The sequence below is a fragment of the Chiloscyllium punctatum genome, chromosome 23 (genome assembly GCF_047496795.1).
Source record: "Chiloscyllium punctatum isolate Juve2018m chromosome 23, sChiPun1.3, whole genome shotgun sequence".
In the NCBI taxonomy this organism is placed as follows: domain Eukaryota; kingdom Metazoa; phylum Chordata; class Chondrichthyes; order Orectolobiformes; family Hemiscylliidae; genus Chiloscyllium; species Chiloscyllium punctatum.
This window is the reverse complement of record NC_092761.1, coordinates 30,418,978-30,433,859: the sequence shown is the minus strand read 5'-3', so window position 1 is coordinate 30,433,859 and position 14,882 is coordinate 30,418,978.

The window sequence follows — 14,882 nt, the reverse complement described above, 5'->3', positions numbered from 1 at the left end:
ATTCTTCTCAATCTCTCACAGAAACCAAATTTTGATTTCTGAACTCAGTCATCATCATCAGCTATTTCAGCTTCTAATCTTCCCATTGTTACTCTCTGCTCTTCCACATGAGTTGTCACGACTGCAGGAAGTGAATTGTTGAACTTCTCCAAAATAAGAATCTCTCTCAGAAGGTCATAGGTTTGCCCTGATTTAATACCCTTACCCACCTTTCAAAATCACTTTGTTTGATCCTTTCAAACTCAATTTGCGTTTAACCAGGGACCCTTTTTTAGATTCCTGAAATGCTGTCTGTCGGCTTCTGGCCCAAGCAAATATGCACTTCAGATGGCTTTCTTCACCACCTCAAACTGGCGAGATACCGTCTCCAATAGGGATGCAAATACCTATCAGCTTTGTTTGGATATACTAAATCCACATGATCACTTGCCAATCCATTAGCCACATTCTCAAATGAAATTCCAATGGCTTCTCCATCCTTCTCATCAAATGTAGATAATGCCTGGATGTATTTAAACAGAACCCCATTAGGCCATTGGTGACAATAGGGTTGATCAACCTCACTATCCTCCTCATCCTTCCGACCGTCTACCTTCATCTCCACCTTCTTTTCCAACTTTCCTCTCTAACTGCCAACTGTTTAATTTGAAACTCTCTGCTTTTCTTCTCTCCCTTTTTCTCTCTGTCTTCTTCATTTCCTTTTCTTTTATTTCTACTTTTCATCATAATTCAAACTGTTTCAATTACTTCTCATGTTAAAAGTGCCTCATTTGAAATTGAATTCTCGCCATTCTCAAAGAGTCTGATGGCGTTTCCACAACACGCAAATGCTGAGCTATAGCTGTAATTATCTCTAATTTTCTCACAGACAAACGCAACCCCAACTCCAGATTGTCTGTCAATTCCTGCAGCTTTGCCTTCATTACCTTTTGTAAAACCACCAACTTAACTTCTTCCACACCTAGAGAACTCTTAGTGACTGAAAGAATCTTTATACACAAAACACTGTTTAAACCAACCGAATTCAACATCTGAAACAAAAGACGCTAACAGCTACATACGCGACCTTTGAACCCAATAGCCTCCCGTTGCATACTCTCCAGTGTCTGCATGAGCTTATTCTGGATTATCTGGTTTCCTCCCACAACCCAAAGATATGCATGTCAGGTGAATTGGCCATGCTAAATTGTTTGTGGTTTTCAGGGATGTGTGGTTTAGGAGCCTTTGTCGGGTAAATGTGTAATAATAGGGTAAACGAATGGGTCTGGTTAGGTTAATTCTCGGAGGGTTGGTGTGGACTTGTTGGGTCGAATGGCTTGTTTGCACACTGTAGGGATTGGAATTCTAAACCCAATTTGGTGTTACCAGACAAGAGTTCCCAGTTTGCTATAGACCAACCAGACTGCCTCAAGCTATTTTAAGAGGGTACCTTGGATGCCAAACTTTCCTTATTTTAAAGGTAGATATGAAGTGGGTATTCCAGATGTGATGCTACTTGTCACACCACTCACCATTAGCAAAACACAACATACTCAAACACTGTAATGAAAATCCATACAAAATGAAGAAGAATTTAGATTAATTTAACTATTGGAAACCATGACTGAATAATGGATATAGTAACTTCTACTAATGAACTGTTCCAATATACCAACATCCCATAAACACACCCCTTGGCAAAATGGAACATTCAGACATACATTCTTGCATACAGTTCTCCAATTCAGGAGGAAACATCATCAAGTCAGGTTTCAGAGAGATTAGCAGCTAGGGATAAGTGAGAGGCCGTTGTTACTACGATTTATGAAAAACCGTAAAAGCGTCGTCAGTAATTTACTTGAGCCGTTATCAGTTTGGCCTTTAAGATCTCTTATATGAAAAAAAAGAAATTAATCTTTTTTTTAAAGTGACAGCATTGTCACACACTTTAGATGGCTGGTCCTTTACTTAAAGGGCTTCCTTGATCGCAAGATCACCTGAGAGTGACAAATACAGGTACAGAGCAAGTTACAATGATGTATCTTATAACTTCTGAAACACGCCTGTCCATAGACCATCACATGGGTCATACCGGGAAGTGAACAACAGCCTGACATACACCATTTCACTTTTTTTGAGCTTCACAATGCCAGCACTCGATACACTAGGGAGCCAAAAACAAATGGCAGGGAAAGATACAGAGGGACAAAAAGAGTCACATTAAAGAAAGAAAGAGACAGTTAATTAACTGAAAAGATGTTGTGGAAATATGGGGGAAAAGACAGGGCAGTAGGACTAACTGGAGAAGTGAGATCTTCGAGAGTAAAATTACAAGAATGAGAACATTGAATAAAGGCATTGTCAGATCAGCTGAAATGGTATGTTACATCAAATTCTGAATCTGCTTAACAGAAAAAAAAAACCATAAACAACATAAACTGGGACAAGATGACAGCCCAGCATGGAGAGCTGTGCAGACCTTGTTAGAGTGTTTCTCAGTAAACTACACTTTCTGCCCAGCATAGAGAGTATTGCAAACTTTACTATCATATGCTAACTATACTCGCATCAGATTACTATAATGTTTACAATGAGAAGATTTGCTGTGTGTGTGTTCATCAGAGACTGAGTGAGAGTCCGTGTGTGTGCGCGAGACGCGTGGTTGAATGTGAAACTTATTGTTTGAGAAGGAACACACATGGAGGAAACTATTTTAAATACAGACAACTCTCTGTTAATCGACAGAGAGAATGAGGGAAGTTTCATGGACAAATGAGGTAAAGTGTTTGAGAATGTTAAAATAAAGACATTGCCAGACACAATAGCAATATACATCGGCGTACACATGAATGACAGATGGATGGGAGTTTGGTGTGTGGTCGAATCAGAATTGTTTCAGCAGGTTTGAAGCTGGGAGTGTCAGCAGCAGATTTGTGGCTTCGTTAAGACTGTACTTCATAGCTCAAGGTTCAAACAGCAGATGGAATAAACCAGTGAGATATATTCTGGGCTGGTGAGCATTGCAAGTTAGAAATGGTCAGGATATGGTGTCATGAATCAGGTCATGGTCAAAGTGATCTCCCACAGTTGTGACTTGTCTGCTTCAGTCGCAGATATTGGTCAGGGATGGGATGGAAACAGAGGAAGGAAGTGGAGTTTGTCACCAGAACAGTTGAGAGTGACCTCCCAGCTCTTAATATTTAAATAACAAAGGCAATGATACAGTAAATTGTAGTTCGCAGCTGCAACTGAGTAGGTCAACACAGAGAGTAACAATACCAGCTCAGACAGGGAGACAGTCATTGAACACATTCATTGATGTAGTTAGTAGTGGTCTGTAGATTGAATATATGGAATGAGAGTTTCAACAGAAAAATAATAGTGACAAGAAGTGTAGACAATATTAAAGAACAGTAATACAATCATAACCGGTTTATAGAACAAAAATATCTGGACAGTGACACTTACCAGGAGCACCAACGATAGCCAGGAAAGGATAATGAAAATACTGAATAATGAAAAGAGCGTAATAGATCCACAAGGATAATGGCCACCAATTAAATGCAGAAAGACGCCAAACATCATAGGATAAACTCCTGTCTATTGCTGGATCATACCAGTCGAATGTTCCCAGATTCTGATACATGTTTGGAACATTCCAGTTCAATGTTCTCAGATTCTGATCTCTCCTCCCCCTCTCTCTGGGTCTGCTGTTCCCTGTCAGTGCTGTCGGTGATGCTCCCGCTCATGTTATGGGATAACACATTGAACGACGTCCATTTATCATTGAAAGATGGAAACTCTCCACTGAGATAATTAGAATTCATGGAGATTGGCATTAAGCACAGTCACTGAACAAACACTAGGAAAATTAGCAAAGGCTACGACAACGGAAGAATGGGCACAATCAACAGACAGGGGTGTTCCCTTCCAGTTGGTGAACACTTCAGTGGTCCCGGACATTCAACCTCGGACCTTCTGGTGACCATCCTTCAAGGAGGACTTCAGGACAGGCAGCAGCGAAAAGTGGCCGAGCAGAAGCTGATTACAAATTTCGGTTCCCATAGGGAGGGCCTCAACTGGGGCCTTGGGTTCATGTCACATTGCAGGTGACCACCATTGCACTACACACACACGCACACACACATAGGCACTCCTATACACACACATACATACGGACACATATGTACACAGACACGCACACAGACACACAGACACACCCTTACAGATACACACACTCTTACAGGCATCCGCTTAGAGACTTAGACCACTCGACACTCATGCACACACATATATACTCTCTCTCACTGATACTCAAACCCCCCACACCAGACATGCACACACTCCCACACTCACACATGCACCCCCTCACAGTCTTAAGACACTCTACATCACTACATGCACATATACACTTCCTCTCACACTCACAACCCACAACCAAGACAAACACACACACACAAACAGAGAAAGACCCACACGCACACATATATTTTGTGGGGTGAATTTGTACTTGCAGAGTTACATTGTACTTTGCTCAAAAAACTGCATGCATTCATGTAAAACTCTGTTATCTCACTTTTCAGATTAGAATCAATCTAAACATTATGGTATAGACAAAGAACACAGGGGCTAAAACCTTCAAAATACTGTCTAATTATCACTCGTTGTTTCTGCTAACCTGAGAATGCAACTTTAAAAGAAAAAGGTTTTGTGATTTACACATGAAAGAAGTGAAACTATCATGGTATTCGAACAGATGAAAGACTCAACAGACAATCAAGGTATTTTTCAATGTATAATTTCAGTTACATCACACTGTAAATTTTTGCTATAAATTCTGTGCCTTAGAAGTGTGTCCTCCACTATCACCTGATGAAGGAGCGGCGCTCTGAAAGCTAGTCTGCTTCCATTTAAACCTGTTGGACTATAACCTGGTGTTGTGTGATTTTTAACTTTGTACATCCCAGGCCAACACCGGCATCTCCAAATCATGACTAAACAAACAGGCTCAGTTAACCAGTTCCACACATCACTTTTCATATCACTATAAAAGGGAACATTTACTGGGTTTGGAAGGAATGGATGAGGGTTGCTGAGGGATGGACCAAAAATCTTTAAATCTTTTTTTAAAACTTGTATATGAGAGTATTAAAAGGCACTGCAGGGTTTCTCTGTGTTCCACTCTGTTTATGAAAGGAGGCAGTTATAAAATAACAGATCGGTTGCATAAGAAAAAGTCGGGTGGGCAAGTTTCTAGATACCTTAACCCAAAGTATTCTACTTATTGTCCAGTGTGAGGCTCCTCCTGGTTTTAAGTGCCCTGTTATCAAATCCTTTCAAAACCTTGGGACAGAGTATTGAGATTGATGCTCAGCAAAAGGCCAAAGCAAGTCTGTCCCTATGGGCCTCTTACAGAGGGATAAGAGAAGGCCATTCAGCCCATATTCGCCTGTTGCTACTTGAAAAGGTGGAAATCTAGAATATTGGCACATTTTGCCAACAGAATCATTCAAAACAAAGAGATGTGTCACTGCTGCTCTGTGAAGTGTTACTGAGAGGGCACCTGGAGTACATTGTGTTGTCTGTGTTTCTGTAACTGAGAAGGGATGGACCTCCATCAGATACAGTTTACTGGCTGCTCGTAATCCAGGGGTTGCTGTGTCATTTAATGTTTCGGGTCTACATAAGGACAGGAGGAGGCCATTCATGCTTTCCAGTCTATTACAAAACGTCACGAGAAGCCTATTCTCGAGTCTGTTACAGAGGGGCAGGAAGTGTTTCTTTAACTTTTTGTTACGCATAAATATTAGTTTTAAATTAGTTTTGGAATAGTAAAGACCTGATGAAAGCATTAAGGTTCTAACTTTGAATAAGGCCAAATTTGAAAGTGTTACGTGAGCCCTGTAAAAGGCTGATTGGAATACCCTATTCACAGTAAAGGGATGGTTGTAAAATGCAAGGCAATCAAAACGTGGTTTCAGAGAGTCCAGAGCCAACGTGTTCCCATGAGTGAGACGGGCAATGCTGGTGGGTGCAGAGAGTGCTGGATGGCTAGATATATTGATGTTATGGTCAAGGTAAGGAAGGAGGCATATGTCAGGTAAACAGAGCTGAGATCAAGTGAATCCCGAGAGGTGTGTAAGGGCAGCAAGCGTATCGTCAATGGGGAAGTCGGGCCAAAATATGTGGACAAGAGATGGCTTTAGAAATACGGTTAACGAGGCATTGAAGAAATTATACAAATCCTTTAATGTCAAAAGATTAACTTGGGAGAGAATAGGGCACCTTAAAGATCAGTAAGACCACCTATGTGTGGAACCACAGGAGATTGGAGGGATACAAAACATGTATTTCTCCTCAGTTTTTAGTGTGGACGAGTTTACATGAACGACAGAATGAAGAAATATATAGTGATATCTTGAAAGTGTCGATATTACAATGAGATGTTAGACATTTTAAAACATATAAAGGTGAACAAATCCTGGTACCTGAGCAGTTATATCCCAGATGTTTGTGGGAAACTAAGAAAGAGATTGCTCAGCATTTTGCTGATATATTTTTAACATTGATTTCCACAGGTGAGGTGTCAAAAGACTGGAGGGCTGCTAACATAGTGTCATTATTTAAGAAAGTAAGGAAAAAACAGGTAACCATAGATCGGTGAGACTGAGGTTAATGGTGACTAAATTGTTGGAGGGGATTTCGAGGAAAAAATCGATATGCATTTGAAAAGACAAGGACTGAAGAGGGCTTTGTACTTTGGAGATCACATCTCACAAACTGGGTGGAATTTTTTGAGGAAGTGATGAAGATGATTGATGAAGGCAGGACAGTGGATATTGTCTTTTTGGAACTCAGTAAGAAAACCAAAATGTTCTACATGGTAGACTGGGTAGCAATGTTAGACTGCCAGGAATCCAGGGAGAGCTCGTCATTTAGATCCAAAATTTTCTTGGATATTGGAAACAGGGCGTTACAGTGGACATTTGTTTATTAAACTTGGAGACCTGTGACCAGTGACGTGCCGCAAAGATCAATAGTGGGCCCACTGCCTTTTGTCACTGATACAAATCATTTACATTTGAGTATATGAAGTATTGTCAGTAAATTTGTAGATAATAACAAATTTAGTGGTGTAGTCGACAGTGAAAAATTAACTCTCAGACTATAATGGGACTTTGCTTAGGTGAGCCGAGGAGTGGCAGATGGAGTTTATTTTATTTAAATGTGAGGTATTGCATTTTGGCAAGACAAATCAGGGCAAGATATATAGGTAGAGTCCTGTCGAAAGCTGCCAATCAAAGAGAACGCCATAGAAATTATTGAATACCTACAGTGAGGAAACAGCCTATTCGGCCCATCGAGGCCACACTGAACCTCTAAACAGTATCCCACTGGACAAACCCCTCCCCTATCACTCTGAGCCTGCATTTCCCATAACTAATCCACCTCGCCTACACATCCCTGGGTACTTTACGCAATTTAGCATGGCCAATCTACCCTTATCTGTATATCTGTATACTGTCGGAGGAAAACATAACATCTGGAGGAGACTCACGCAGACACGGGGAGAATGTGCAAACTCCACACAGGCAGTCATTCAAGGATAGAGTTAAACCCAGATCGTTGTGCTCTGAGGTAGCAATGCTAGTCACTGAGCTACTGTGTCACCTCGTGGTGCAGGTTCTCTGTTCCTTGAAAGTGCCGTCATAGGTAAACAGTGCAGTGAAGAAGGCACTTGGTGATCTTCCCTTTATTGGTCCGTGCTTTGAGTCTAAAAATTTTCACGACGTGTTGCATCTGTACCGGACATTGGTTTGGCCACTTTTATAATATTGCCCTTAATTCTGGTCTCCCTGCTGTCGGTAAGATGTTGTCAAACTTGAAAGGGTGCAGATGCGACTTAAAATAATGTTGCAGGTGTTGGAGGGTTAGAGCCACAGGGAGAGTTTGAATAGGCTGGGACGACATTCAAGTGTTGAGGCTGAGGGGGTGTCCTTAAAGAGGTTTATAAAATCATGAGGGGCAAAGATAAGACAAACAGTCAACGTCTTTTACCCAGGATAGGCGACTCCAAAATTAGAAGACAAAGATTTAAGGTGAGAGTGAAAAGATTTAAAAAGGAACATGAGGGACAACTTTTTCACACAGAGACTGCTGTGTGTATGGACTGAACAGCCAAAAGCGGTGGTGGAGGCAGGTAGAGTTACACCATTTAAAATGCAGTTAGATGGATACATGCATAGGAAGTGTTTAGAGGGAGATGGGCCAAATGCTGGCAAGGGGGACGAGATTTATTTAGGCTATTTGGTCGATGTGGGCGATCAGACCGAAAGGTATTTTTCCGTGCTGCACATTTCTGAGACTCTATTGCCTCTTGAGTGTATAACACAGGAACAGGAGGAGGCGATTCAACTTTTGAATTCTGTCAGGCAACTTGTTTGTTCAATTGCTGAGAGTAAAATACAAAAATACATCATTCAGATTTTGATGGTGTTTTACAAAGGCTTTTATTCAAGAGAAGCTGTAAGTAATGTGAAGAGGCCATTCAGGCCCTCGACACCATTCCACAGGAGCAGCAGGTGAGCACAGAGCTATTGGAACCTGTCAGTCAGTAGCAGGAGGGGGACATCTACTATCACAAACCTTGGATCAGGAGGCAGTCACACAGCTGCTCAAGATTGGGACACATAACAGGACGCAGTCATTCAACTGCTTGAGACTGTGACGCAGGGACAGGAGGGAGTCACTCAGAGCTCGAAACTGGGGCACAGTGAAATCTGGAGGTTAGTGAGGCCCCAGCATCCTGTTATGCAAGGACAGCAGGAGGTGACTCACTCCCCACAAGTATGGGACACTGGGAGAGAAGGGGAGTTTGCTTGGAACAAATAGAAATATATGAATATGTTGCATTAGTGGTCCATTCAATCCTGCCCCAACATTCACGCAGACCACGGCTGATCTGATGGTGATTCCCTCATTCCATTTTATGGAGACTCCGCTCACTGCATCCTCTGCTCCGTTTCTTGAGCAGACTCAGCTGCTGCAAGAACACTCACCATGACTCATCCAGAAGGATGGGTCTAACAGGATGAGTCAGGATTTGAGGGGTCCAATGACAAGAATGAAAACACAAAATAAAGGTATTGTCAGATGTTTTGTACTCTCACATTCGCAATCCAACTCACATAACCAGCCCAACCATTACATATTCAGAATGGAGCACTGTGCAGATCCGGCTAGTGTACAGCTGTATGCAACCCATCAATGTGCAGAGTGAAACTCTGTGCAGCCCACACCAATGCTGGATCTATAATCCTGGACTAAATGTTCAGTGTGGGGAGCTGTGCAGTCCGCACTGGGTCATTCATATATAAACCCAGGCTGTTGCATTGTTCGGTAACACTGTATTAGATCACTGCCCAGTGTGGTGAAAAATGTAACCAATGGTGGAAGTGACAGAATGTGCAGTTCCCATCCATTTACACCTCCATATCTCCACTGTACCTTGACAAGGGGTGCTGCGAATGTGAAAATCAATGTGAGGAAGAGATGTAAATGGAAACAATTTAAATACCAATAGTTCTGATTGAGGCGCATATCTCTCTAGTAATTAAAGTTGAAATAACTGAGATGTTTCAATTCATGGATTCCAGGAATGAGGGTCTTATATTATGAAGGCTTTAACAGGTTACTCTTGGAATGAGAGGTGATCTTATTGAAACATACAAAACCTAGAGGAGAGTGATCAGATAGATACCCACTGGGTGTTTGTATCGTCCAAACTTCTTGTTGTTTTTATAGAATTTCTACAGTGTGGAAGCAGGACATTCCATCCATCAAGTCCACATTGACCCTCGGAATAGTATCCCCTCCGGACCTGCCCCCGTACTCTATCCATGTAACCCTGCATTTCCCATCACTGACCTATCTAACCTACACATCACTGGGCACTATGGGCAATTTAGCATGGCTAATCCACTCTGAGCTGCACATCTTTGGACTGAGGGAGGAAACTGGAACACTGGTAGGAAACACACACAGACATGGGGAGAATGTTCAAAATTCAAATAGAGGGTTGCCAGAGGTTGGAATTGAACGCAGCTCCTTGGCGATGGGAGGTAGCAGTGCTAACCACAGATCCACTATGTGCATCCGTTAGTTCTATTAGTTACTTTTGGCTGACTTAAGAAATCTGCCTGACTTGTCCCTGTCACTGAACCTCACCCAGTCTGAGACCTTTATCATCGGCCATATTACCAACCTGGTTACATTTAAAATTTGTTGTGAGCAGTGGAAGAGTGGGACTATAAAAGGAAAGAGTGACACCCTCCATCCTCAGTCACAACTGGAGTGAGAAAAAAATCACAAAGTGGTATTTCATTCCAGTGGGAATTCTCTTTCCCAGAATTTGGGATGGCCAGATATTTATATTATACCGAGGCTGGCTTCGTCTATAGACAGGTGAATCAGCGATAATGGTGCATGGAGAGCAAAGTGCAACTGGGACCACAATGAGATGAGCCACGACCTTTGACACTGGTGAAGTAGTGTCAAAGGGCCGAATGGCCCCCTCGTGTTCCTCAGCCCTGTATTCTGATGTTCCATTCAGCCCTTCGGACCTGCTACACAGGGGCAGATCGAGGCCACTCCGATGGTTAGGTGCAGTTGCGGAAATGTACGTGGAAAATGCAGGCTGGGCCAGAGAGTGCTCCCGCCACTCCCCCCACCCCCTACAATCCCTGCTTCCAGGCTTCCCCTCTCTGTAAGTTCTGATCCAGATGAGGAGCATATTGCAGTCCCAGATTGGCTGGGAATACAACCCCATACCCCCCACGCAGGGTTAAAACAACAAATCCTCTGTCCTCCCTGAATGTAACATTTTACAACACGATTTCCATGAAAATAGCCCATTACTTTCCAAAAGCATAGCATGTGAAATGAATAAATAGGAACAGGAGTAGGTCAATCTACTCCTCAAGCTAACCCTGTCATTTAAAAAGTACATGGCTCATCTACTCCAGGGCTCAAATCCACTTTCTTGCCGACTCCTTGTATCCGTACACACCTCTCTGGATTGGGGAATTCCAGACATTCACTACCTTCTGAGAGAAGACATCGGTTTGCATCTCAGATTGAAATCGATGTTCCGTATTCGGTATCTATATCCTTGAGTCCGACACTTTGCCCAGGAATGGAAACAACTTCTCAAGATCTAATTTCTCAAGCCCCTGCTGTGTCTTGTATGTTTCAGCAGTATCACTCATCATTCATTTAAACCAAATGAATGATCGCATCACCTTTTTTTAGAGATTCTCTATAACTAAACCCTTTCATCGCAGGAAAATGCCTAATGTACGAACATAGTTACTTTATGCCTGCTGACTTTATGTTTCATACTCAGGAAGACTTCAAACCCTTTGTACTGTTCCTTTTCTGGAAGTCATCTCCATTAAATAACAGCCTGCCTTTTGATTCTCAGTATCATCCTCAAACTCGGATGTATGTTGCACTCAGCTCCCTCCTTCAGTCTATCTGTATAGATTGTAAATAACTGATGCCATCAGACTGATATTTGTGGTACTCCAGCAGATACACATTTATCATAAAGATCCATTAATCCTGACTCTTCGATTTCTGTGTTAACCAATCACCATCCCATGGTAAACAGTGTCCGACGTCCTAGAACTTCTGTTTTGTGTAAGAACTTTTATTTTGTAGTACCTTGTGGAAAATCTCTGGAAAGTTTTGTGTCTACCAGATCCCCTTTATCAAATCCGCTTGTTTCCTTTTCAGGCATCTCCAGAAGTACTTTGCATGATTTTAAGGGGAAAATATAATTTCCCTTTCACAGACCCACACTGACTCTGCGTGAAGCTTTTCTAAATGTCCATGCTGGCCATGTTTTCCAAACTATACTAGTCCCATCTGCTTTCCTTTGACCCATATGCCTCTAAATGTTTCCTAGTCATATCATTGTCCAAATGATGTTAAATGTTGCAGCTGAACACGCAATCTACCACTCTTCCTCTGGCAGCCCATTCCATACCCACACCACACTCTGTGTCGAAACGTTGTCCCTTCGTCCCTTTTAAATATTCCCTCTAACACCTCTCCAAACTTGAACCCACCCAGCCCGTGGAAAAATCTTGGCTATTCACCCTATCCATTCCTCTCATAATTTTATAAGCTTCTACAATGTCAGCCCGCAACCTTCTACACTCTGTCTGATACTAACTTCAAGAACAAGCATTTAAAGATAAGCACTGCAAATTTGAAGTGATATTAAACATCTCAGGTAACCAATACTCAGCCCAATCTTCATACTGTTATTTGTTTTTCTCCATGTTACAATACTAAGGCGACATGAAACGCTTACTAGTCCCAATAAGAAGTTAATCATCTGAATTCCTTTGTCTAAAGGGGATAATGATCACTACAGTGAAAATGTATCTGTGGCCATATCTAAAAATACCATATGGTCAACATTCTCCCTCCTGGCCTCCCTGTGACTGTTTGTGGTTGTGTCTTCTTTATCTTGCAATTAATAGAGAGAACCCCTTTCCCCTATTTACACCTTAATTTAAACCCTTTTACAGAATCTTTTCATTCACCACTGCTAAAAGCCCGTTGATCTTTTGCCACACCCTCTTTTCCCTGCCCCCCATCCCCCACTTCTGTCAAGGGATTAAAAGACTATTTTGCAATTATATTCAGTTTTGAAGAAGTGTCACACTGGACTGGAAACGGTAACACTGTTTCTCTGTCTCTGCAGATGCTGACAGACCTGCTGAGTTCCACCAGAAATGAATAGGCACAGAAAAAAAAATCAATTATGGATTGAAACTATGGATACTGGAAATGAGAGTACAAAAAATGCTGGAGATACTGGTAGCTTTATAGAAGATTCACTGGAGCTGAAAGTTTAACTCTGTATTCACTCCAGAAGATGCTGCAACACCTTTAGCAATTTCTTCAGCAATTTCTGTTTTTGAACAATTTCCAATGATGTATGTCAAAGATGCCTAAACATCCTGTCCAACATGGAGCGCTGTACACTGGGAACTGAACAATAACGCATGGTGCAGAAGTTTGTTGACTCTAAAATTGCATAAGGTTGGCATCACTGACACTACAGAGCTCTGAGTCATGGTCTGGGAGAAAAACAGGGAAACACGTTCACTTCAAATACAGAAGATGGCATTATGGAAAGTAGAAGATTCAGATTAGTACCTTAAATGGATTGAGTTTATGCAACAAATTAGAGGCGTGGCACCAAGGATAGACTTCCAGCAGAATGAGAATATGAAAATGGAAGCATTTCCACATCAGAAACCAGAGTAGGTCACTGAGTACTGGGCTGATGGGTGAATAGGTCTCGGTGTGAAATGGCGAACAGTCAGTAGAATTGAATTGTAAATAATGCAGCTAAAACTGGGTTATCATCTGATGCTGTAGGTCTCAACCGCAGAAGAAGCAGAGTTGCATTCAATGACAATCTGTAACATTTTCCTGACGATACTTCATCAGTCTACTATTACCATCAAGCCGATTCATGGTTCAGTGACGAGTGTGGGTGAACATGCCAGGGTCGGAATCACGTGCACCTAAGCCTGATGATAACCCATTAATGCGACCACACTGGACTGGTTACACTCCAAACAGCAGGACTAACATCTGATACAGAGGGAGAAATGATACCAAGACTAACAAATCAGATCTAAGCTCTGTCGGCCTGTCAAATCCATGCATAAATGTCGATGGACCATTAAACAACTTACTGGAAGTGAGGATTCCACAAATATCTGCACCCTAAATAATGGAACAGCCCTGTACGTCAGTGTAAAGATGCGGTATCTGTACCATCCTTAGCCAGAAGTGTTGAGTCAATTACCCACCTCACCCTTACCATGATGCCCACAGAATCACAGATGGCAGTCTTCAACCAATTCAATGCACTGCACATGACATGAAAAAATAGCTGAACACTGTAGATAAGGCAATGGGCCCTGACCCCATTCCTGTAATAGGACTGAAGACTTGTGCTGCACAACAAGCCGTGTCCCTGGGAAAGCTGTTTCATTCCAGCTCCAACTCCGACATCTCTCTGTCAATGTGGAAAATTACTCAACTGTATCCAATCCGCTAAGAGTACGATTACTGCAATCTGACTCTTTACTCGTCCTTCAGTCCCATCACGACAGTTAAATTGGTGGGAGTTCTATTTGACAGAGATGCCAAGCAACACAGAAATAATCTGCTCAGTGTGGTTTCCGATAGGTCCCCATGTGGAGATGGTACTGTTTTGGAAATGTCACTGGATTACTAACCGAGACCAAGTTAATGCTCTGGCAGCTGATGCAAATTAAAAACAATTAATAAAATATCAAGATCTAGAATCTGGTGTCAGTAATAGTGATCTTGTGTTCAATATCACTTGTAAACTTTGATTTCCTTCCCCAATGTACTTTCAGGAAGTGAATCTCCCGTGCTTTCCTGGTCTGGCCTGAAAGTGACTCCAGACACTGAGACATGTGATACACTCTTCAATGATCTCTGAATCGGCCAAACAAGACACTCAATTGTATCAAACTGCACTGAGGTCTTCAATGATAAACCAGGCCCCAGCCTCGTTAGTAGAAAAGGGAATGGGAAACACAATCCTGTCGACCCTGCAGAGACCTCTTTCCTAACAGTTGAGAGCTTGTGACAATATTTGCAGAGCTTTCCCACACACTGCACAGAAACATTGTGACAGGAGTAGGTCATACAACACATTGAGCTTTCCCTGTGCTAGGTAATGGCCGACCATCTCCTCAGTGCAGTTTTCCCCATACAATAATCATATCCCTTAATATGTTTTAACATTGTGAAATATAAAATGAGAACTGCTGTAGTGCCTT